Genomic DNA, 8,939 nt, shown 5'->3' with positions numbered 1-8,939 from the left:
ACAGATGATAATTTGAAATCTTGTCCCTTTTTGGTATGATTTGATTAATATTTAACCATTACATCTGTGATAAACCAAGTGAAATCTTGAGTATCATAGCACACAGCGTGTTAACATGTACCTCCCTTCACTAAGACTCCCTATGCCTCTTAGCACTTGAAAATCTGAGGAAGTCTGTCTTAGAGGACTATTAATTAAATAGTTAATATAAGAGAATTAGCAGGATACTATAATAATCTGTGCCTGAGCAATGTTTCCCAGAAGATTAATCATTTTGTTTTCAGAGCAAGGTTTGATTAACATCTGTTAAAACATTCCTGGGGCTAAGTGTGAACAACAAGCATTAACTAAGAATAATTGCTCATTAAATGAGCACTGCCCATTCTGAATGACTCCAAATGCCTGTGGATTGATGTCATTTTATATAATACTGTAAGGTGTATAAACATGCACAAAACAAGTAAGTTCAGGTACACAGATAACCTGGACTCTAATATGTCTAAAAATTGAATATGTAAGATTTACAAAGAGCATCTTGTTTAGCTATTTTTAAAATTCCAAGATAAATATTAAGAATTTTCCTGTTTAGCTTCCATGAATATATGATCACATTCTAGGAATCCAATTGAAAATGATTCAGGAAACTTGGGTAAACTAATAGATATTTCCAATTCTTAAAATCTAATGAGAAAATTCAAAAATATTATTTGGACTGATATGTTTAACACTGCAAAGATTAGGAGGACTCAAATCTTTCTATTAAAGAGGTTAATAAATGTCACACATAATGTAGATTGCACACTAAAGTACAAGTCATCATTTGAAAATATAATATGGAGGATATTTTCTATCTATTCCTTCTGAAAATGGAAAACAAACAAAAAAATCACTTATTTTCTGGTATTTCTTTTTTAATCAAAGAAGTTGTTCCTCTTTTCTAATGTTATGTCTCTACATCCAAGATGATCATTTTCTTACTTCAAAATCTGTGAGAAAACACAGAAAAACTTTTTGACAGTTCAAATACTGTCTTGATTTCAAATCAGTTCTGGACTAATATACTTTTTTTGTCTTTTATTTATTTACTTATTTTTAAATGAGTAGTTGGCTTCTTTAAACTTTTCTGCATGAAGCAAAATTTGTATCAAACATTCTTCACATACTGAAGAATCTCTAACAAAACCTACTCCTCAGAAGTGATACATATCATATTAAACAGAAATTCAATGGAGCAGAATTGTAGTCATAGTTTCCCCTTTCATCTTGTCAGCTGCTACTTGCATTACTACATTTTTTCATCCTTGCTGTCCTACAGAGTTAAACAACCTCATTTACCAAATCTTTAATTTAGTCTCCTCCCTTGTGGTCTGCTTTCCAAATACGTTGCAAAAAATTTTGTCCAAATTCAGGCTTCACATTCAATTCAAACCATATTTCAAAAACGTTTACAGATGTAATGAAGACTACATCTCTATTTCTACCTGTTACTGCATAGTATGTGAATCATTTGGATGCATAAGTGTACAGGATGGGTAGTGGGAAGAAATAGTCACAGAAATAAGGGGGGGGGAAAGTACTCAGCACTGAAGAATAGAACGATTTGGTAGGTTCATATAGAATAAAACCAAAGAACTTCAGATCAATCCTTTAGAGTCACTTACTTTAATCTTCCTACTACCGACGTAGAAATAATTTGACTCAGAATTCTTAATGCTATATTTAGTTAAAAGAAAGTACTTCTAATAAATGCTTTTATCTGGATGAAGTACTTGTTTTCTGTCTACAGTATCATGGAATCATAGAATCATAGAATGGTAGGGGTTGGAAGGGACCTTTAGAGATCATCTAGTCCAACCCCCCTGCAGAGGCAGGTTCATCTAGATCAAGTCACACAGGAACATGTCCAAAGGGGTTTTGAAGACTTCCAAGTAAGGAGACTCTGCACCCTCCCTGGGCAGCCTGCGCCAGTGCTCTGTCCCCCTCACAGTAAAATTATATTTCCTTGTGCTTAAATGGAACTTTTTGTGATCTAGCTTCATCCCATTACCCCTTTTCCTATTGCTAGATACAATAGAAAGAAGGGATGTCTTGACCTCCTGACATCCACTATTTAGATACTTATAACTCAACCTCCTCTTCTCCAGACTAAACAGACCCAGCTCCTGCAGCCTTTCCTCATAAGGAAGATATTCCAGTCCCCTGATCATCTTGGTGGCCCTGTGCTGGACACTCTACAGTAGTTTCCTGTCTCTCTTGAGCTGAGAACTCTACACTGGACACAGGACTCCAGATGATGCCTAACCAGTGCAGAGCAGCGAGGGAGCAGAATCTCCCTTGATCTGCTGGCCACGTTCTTCTTGATGTCTCCCAAGATGCCATTGGCCTTCTTGGCCACGAGGCACATTGTTGGCTCATGATTAGTTTATTATCAACCAGCACTCCCAGGTCTCTCCAGCAGTTCGACCCCCAGACTGTACTGGTGCATGGGGTTGTTCCTTCCCAGATGCAGGACTCTTCACTTGCCCTTGTTGAACCTCATGAGGATCCTCTCTGCCCAACTCTCAAGTTGATCGAGATCCCATTGAATGGCAACACAGCCTTCTGGGGAATCAGTCAGTCCTCCTAGTCTGGTGTCATCAGGGAACATGCTGAGGGTCATTCAGTCCTCTCATCCAGGTCATTGAGGAAGATATTGAACAAGATTGGCCTCAGAACCTATTCCTGTGGAACTCCACTGGCCATAGGCCTCCAACTTGATTCTGTGCCACTGATCACCACCCTCTGTCATTCAGTCAGTTCTCAATCCACCTCACCGTCCACTCCTGATAGTCTTAGGAACTTCAATTACAGCATTCAGATGTGATGAAGGCACCCAATAATTGCAAAATACCTGGGATCAAGTAGTTACCTCTAAATTCATATTTTTATAGCTTTTTTTTTTTTTTAAATAAATCCTTGTCAGACTCTCTATTTCCTTTCCCTTCTAGTGTGTACAGTTTCTTAAGTTTTATGTGTATCTCACTGTACGTGCATGCATAACAGTAAATGTTGCAGTATTTCTGCAATTAAACGCTACAAATTTTAACAACAATATCTTTACCTAATTGCATCTTGTAATCCTTGAAGTCTAGAAGAAGAGGAATGTTAAAAAAATATATGTTATATAACAGTGTTTACTCTTGGTATATACTTCTACAATGCAGAGTCTTTAGTCTGAACTTCAGAGACTTCCTTCATTGTTTGAGCCACTAAATATTGAACCTCCCACTGAAGTGAAACATTTGTACTGCAATATTCGGCTTCCACAGATACTGTACGAAATCAGTATTTGGAAGGAAAATGAGAAAGTAGTTTACTCTAAGGACTACATTCAGATTTAAGATTTATTTTCTGTCTCAGTACATCATTACTTTGGAAATACTTCAATAGATCTGTTTCTCCCTTTGAAGATGATGGGTTGGATATTGCTGCCTATGAACTTCCTGGTAGAACATTTTAATCTCTAACATCCTAGAAGGAAATAAGACTTTCAGATGCATTTGATTGGCGACAGCTGCATTAGATATATCTGGAGAATGGATACAAAACATGTGAGCAAGGTGAAGAAATAAACTAATTAGTTGACTTCTTCACATAACAGGTCAAACATTCTTGAGTATGTCCAGAAAAAAAAAGCCACTTTACTGAAAATCCTTCTTGTTAATATTTCTTAAGATATTTCCAGTTATAGGAAGTTCATAATGAAACATAAATTCATCAGGGATTTCAAGGTCTGAATTTTAGATTAAAGCTCATAAAAGTGGAATTAGGTGTGGCTTAAGCAACTAAATCCCTGCTTTGGCAAAGTCCTCAGTCCTTATATTTATTAATTAAGTTTAAAAATATAACCCACATAAAAGCCCTATCTGTTAATTAAGGTTGAAATTTCTAAAGAAGCCTGAATGAGTTAGGTAAGAAATTCAAATTAATTTCAGCCTTCTAATTCCATAACATATCTCTGGAATCTCGGTCTAATTGTCTAATTGCATCTTTTGCATTTATTGAGTTATATTTTAACTACTAATGCTAAATAAAAGGAAAAAAAATATTCCTAACATAAAGTTCTGATTCTTTTTCCCATTTGCAGTGTTGTTGTTATCAAAATCTACACTTGAAAACAAAATTGTCTTTTCCTCAACAGACAGAGGTTTCCAAAATGAAAGAGTATTCTGTCTTCTAAAGTATCTATGGGTGAAAGTGTAAGACTTGTTCTGACTCACCTGGATTGCAGAGCCCGTAAAACGTACACAGACACAGTAATTTTATTATCTCACACACACCACCTTTCAAGAACTTTAGCACATTAAACCCAGTAGAATCTAACTGTTATCAAAATAAAACTGTCACCTGGAGCAATATATTGTCTGGAAAAATTTATCTTAAAAATAAAGAAAAAAAGGTAAGAAATGGCACAGGAATTATTAGCTGCTGTCTCCAAATCCAAAGTCTGCTTCTTGATATCTTATTATATAAATGTACCTATATACCCTAGAGAGCTGATCTGAAGACACTTTGAAAACAAACTGCATGCCAGTACATAGAGACTGAAATCACCCTGGAGCCTTTGCTGAAAAAATTTAATTGCAAGTGAAACCTTTTCTTTTTTCTCTCTTCATTCACCATATGGAACTGCAGAAAAGTCTCACAATGAAAAAGAGAAAACAAAATACTTGTCACTGTGTACCTAGAGAAGCATTGTGTAAACTGCCCCAAATTCTGAAGGGCCAGAAATATTTCTCATTCTTGGAAGAATTTTGTCATCAGTCAAACAATTAGCGATGCTTCCTTAATATAAACATCATCACTAAACTACTGAAATGATATCCTTTACTCAGTCTTACAATCTCAAGACATTGGTCTACACAGTGTCGCTACAAAAAAGAAAAATACTTGGGTTTTGGTTTTTGTTTTGTTTTGGTTTTTAATGAGTAAGGGACATAGTAACTTTAAATTCATAATCTAAATTTAGGAATGAAGGTTAGCCCTAAAACTAGCATATCAAACCTCATGTCCATAAGTGCAATATTTGTTTTAAATTCCCACCACAGAAAATGTCTGGTAAACACAGTTAGTGAAGTCAAGAGAAGGGTTCTCCTCAGCCTAAAGCTGATCCTTGGGAATCACTCAATTTCATGGTTAAAACATTAATTTATACTTCTACACATCTATAAGTGAGCTAGGGAATTTATTCTATTGTTTAAATGACATCATTTAATGACATTTGGTGGGGCTTACCTAGGCCAACCACTCTAGCAGGGACCTTTACCTCATCTCTAGTTGCTCCTCCAGATTTGCACACATCTTTTGTTCATACCTGTCCTGTATTCACTAGTTTTCTATGGAAGTTTAGGGCTTTTCCGTGAATAGATATGTTGTCAGAGGTAATTTAATAAAATAACAGAGTGAGGAGAATTCAGGTCTAGATTTGTGGGCCTGAAATGTGAGGATGTTTCGGTTATCTATATCTCTTGTGCCATTTCAGGAACTCTGTGGTATATGATGGATCCAGATGAGACTGGTAAATGCACTCCAGAAAATGTGCACTATTTTGCAGCAGAAGCTGGAGATCATGCTGAAGTATTTCATGTACCACTAGACATTAAAATCCATGAAGATGAATTCATTCACAGTCCAGAGAATAAAAGTAAGTTTATAAGGCCAAATAGACAGCAGACTGAGTCTTTGGGTGACCAGCCCAGACTTGTGAGCATATGTGGCACCCAACGACATGCTTTTAGGCACGTATGAAGTGTTAGAGGCTGAAGAGATGAGACAAGGAAGGATGCTTGCCTTTTCCACTGTCTGATTGTAGAGCCAGGTGAAATGGAAATTAAGCAGAATGTAACTACCCAAATTCTTTGTAGAAGTTCTTTGTAGAAGTTGTTTGAATTTCAAAAGCACTGAACACTCTGCATTTCCCAAAATCAGAGGCCAATAGCTGTACTCTCACTGAGGTATTATTTTAGAAGTATGACTGTAGGGTTTGATTTTCATAGGTGCTGAATAGTATTAATTAGTGTCTGTAGTTCAGCATCTGGCAACTACAGAACTCAAAATAAGATGCTACTTTTGAAAATGTTAAACTCTGTCTTCAGACTCCAGGGAACTATTTCACCAAGATGGAGAGGGGCTGTTTCACCAGCATCATCTTATACATATAAATCATTGAGTTTTATTTTTAAATGTTGTTTGACTTTTGTGGTAGGGGGATTCTATACTGAATCTTTGGGGCTTTTCCTTTTTTAAAGTGAGAGGGTAATATTTTCTTCACACACAGGCTTTGGGATATGAAGAATGATGACAGTTCATTTGTGGATAGGAGATCACCTTTTCCAAACCCATATACTTATTTGAGACTACCTGCTTTGGAAAGTGTATGGACTCTGTCACTTAGCAACCACCCTCCCTCTTCTCAGAGTAGTAGGAGGATGCTCTGTGCATGCATTTGGACTGGTAATCTAGTTTTCAGACTACAGAAGGCCTTGTTGTGATAAAGTCAGAGAGATCACATGCAGAGATATTTTGCAGAGGATCAATCCATTTCAACTCAATGTAGATGAAATCTGAACCAGCATCTTTTAATACTCTATTTTTTAACTGAAAGTATTTGTAATCATTATATCTTATTTACTAGGAAAATTAGAGGAGTATAACCTGGGCAGTGAGTTCCTAGAAGAAATTTTTGCTAGAGACTGTTGCAAACTGTGTGAACTATGTCGCTAAGAATTCAAGATATTTTCTTAGAACAGAGGAAAATGTGCAGCCAAAAATTGACAAGTTATTACTCTTGTGTAGGATGGAAATGAAAGAAAAACACTTAATTAAGAAATGCAGAGGGTTCACGTGATGCTGTTTCCTGTGGCCACTTGTCAGGAGTATAATGAAAAAAGAGAGAGATGAATGTGTATTTTTGTATTTGTTCTGCCCACATGGTTAAATACTAGTCATCCAGCATTGATGAGACTGCGACGTACACTAGATGGTGCTTGCACAACGCGGGGAGAGAAACATGCATCTGTCTCACGATGTGTCAGCAACTCATGCTCAACATCCTCTTCAAGTATTTTGTGTGATGTGCACTCTGTTCCATTAAGTGGAGTCATGTAATTAAATACAGAAGGTTCAGGAATGATGTAAAAAAAGAATGATTATTTATTCTTTCACTGACCAATGCAATAAAGATATAAAATCATTCCTTTGTATATCCATATATGTGTTTACAGATGCTTATGTATATACACAGTTTTGGCAGTTCCAAGTTTCTAAAGACAGAGGCTTGATATCATGAAACCTTTTCTATATTGTTTTAAAGCATGTGTAGAACTGAAATTAAAGGAGTGGCTTTTTACTATGCATTTTTACAACACCCTGTACTGTTCAGGTCTTCACTAATGTTTAGAAATCTAGCATGAATCTCTCAGGACTTTTGGAAAAAGATAATCAAAAAAAGAAAAAAAAAACAAAGAAAAGAAAGAGAGATCATGTATCTTCTCTATTTTGTCAGCATTGTCACAGAAAAGAAAAAATACAAGAAAAAAAAACCAAACGCTGAAGGAAATTATGTCTGTGCTCCATATAAAGACATATAAATTGTGCAAAAGCTTTTTATTTATCATTTGGACACCTGAGAAACCACAGGGAAGAAAACCTGAATCAATCATTGTTATAATTCCGTGTGCTCCATAAGTTTTGTATATGTCTTTAAAGGATGTCTTGAATTTCATTTAAAAAATAAAAATAAAAAGCTTCAAAAATTATTGATACTAATTCAAATGTCAACAAAATATATATGTTCATGTTATCCTAGTTCAAATAGGATAAACATACTACCAAGATATACCATATACTGATTCTGAGTCCATTGTTTTTAAAGTCCAGACACAGTCGCAGCTTGCAGGAGTCTAGTGTCCCAGTTAAACACGTTTAATTCTAAATTTGTTTAAGGATTCTGTTTATTTCAGTTATATCTAGAGGCTCCTGTAGCTGGAATGTGGTCTAAAATTAAATGTAATTACTCTAAATTGATGTACTGTTTGAGCAAGACTTGGTTTAGGACAGAGAAAAGGAAGTGGATAGCAGAGCTGGAGGGGAAAGGACAACTGCCAGAAAGAAGAAGAAAGTTGAACCAAATTTGCTTGTATTGCTGCCAACACAACAACCCAAACATCTTAAATCAAATGGTGCTGCCAAAACACAAACAAGAGGTAAACAACAGTTTCTGCAGTTTTCTAACACCTGAGTTCTGGCTGTTCCTATCGGGGTTGTTCCTGGAATAGTTGTGCAGGTATATACCAAGGCCAAGTTGCTGAAAATATAACGGAAGCAGATAAGCATAAACAATACAATAGGTTCTTAAATCTCAGAATAAGATAGACACTTCATTCATAGCTTGCCATGATTCTGTGATCTTGTTGGTTTATTTTTTTCTAAAATCCAAGGATCTTCACTGACTTCATTGTGAAGTAAGAATATTCTTTAAAGTGGGCCAAGGCATACTAGCTTCCAAGTGGCCCATCTTGGAGCAGGGTCATGCACACTATGCCTGCATCTGGATTTTGTTATTTAGAAGAGAAACAACACCTGTTTCCCATTTATGCAACAGAATTAGTAATTGGGTTCCAAACTTGGCTGCTATGATTCCTTCTGAATCCAGGAGGAGACAGATGCCAGGTTCTGGCTTTTGCAGCTCTGTTGCACCAGGATTTTAGCTTAGGTTATTATACACTGTAGCAGTCCTAGTTGCAGGCAACCCTGCTTGATTCTATTTCTTCCCTGTTCCTCCTTCTTGCCAGCCCCTTCCCTGTCTCTCTACCACATTCCCAGTTCAGACTCAGAGACATACTTCTAAACTTGGTAAATTCCAGAAGTATCTAGGTAGATCCATCTCTTTCCTAAACCTG

The sequence above is a fragment of the Colius striatus genome, chromosome Z, assembly GCF_028858725.1.
Source record: "Colius striatus isolate bColStr4 chromosome Z, bColStr4.1.hap1, whole genome shotgun sequence".
Lineage (NCBI taxonomy): Eukaryota > Metazoa > Chordata > Aves > Coliiformes > Coliidae > Colius > Colius striatus.
This window is presented reverse-complemented; position numbering follows the sequence as displayed.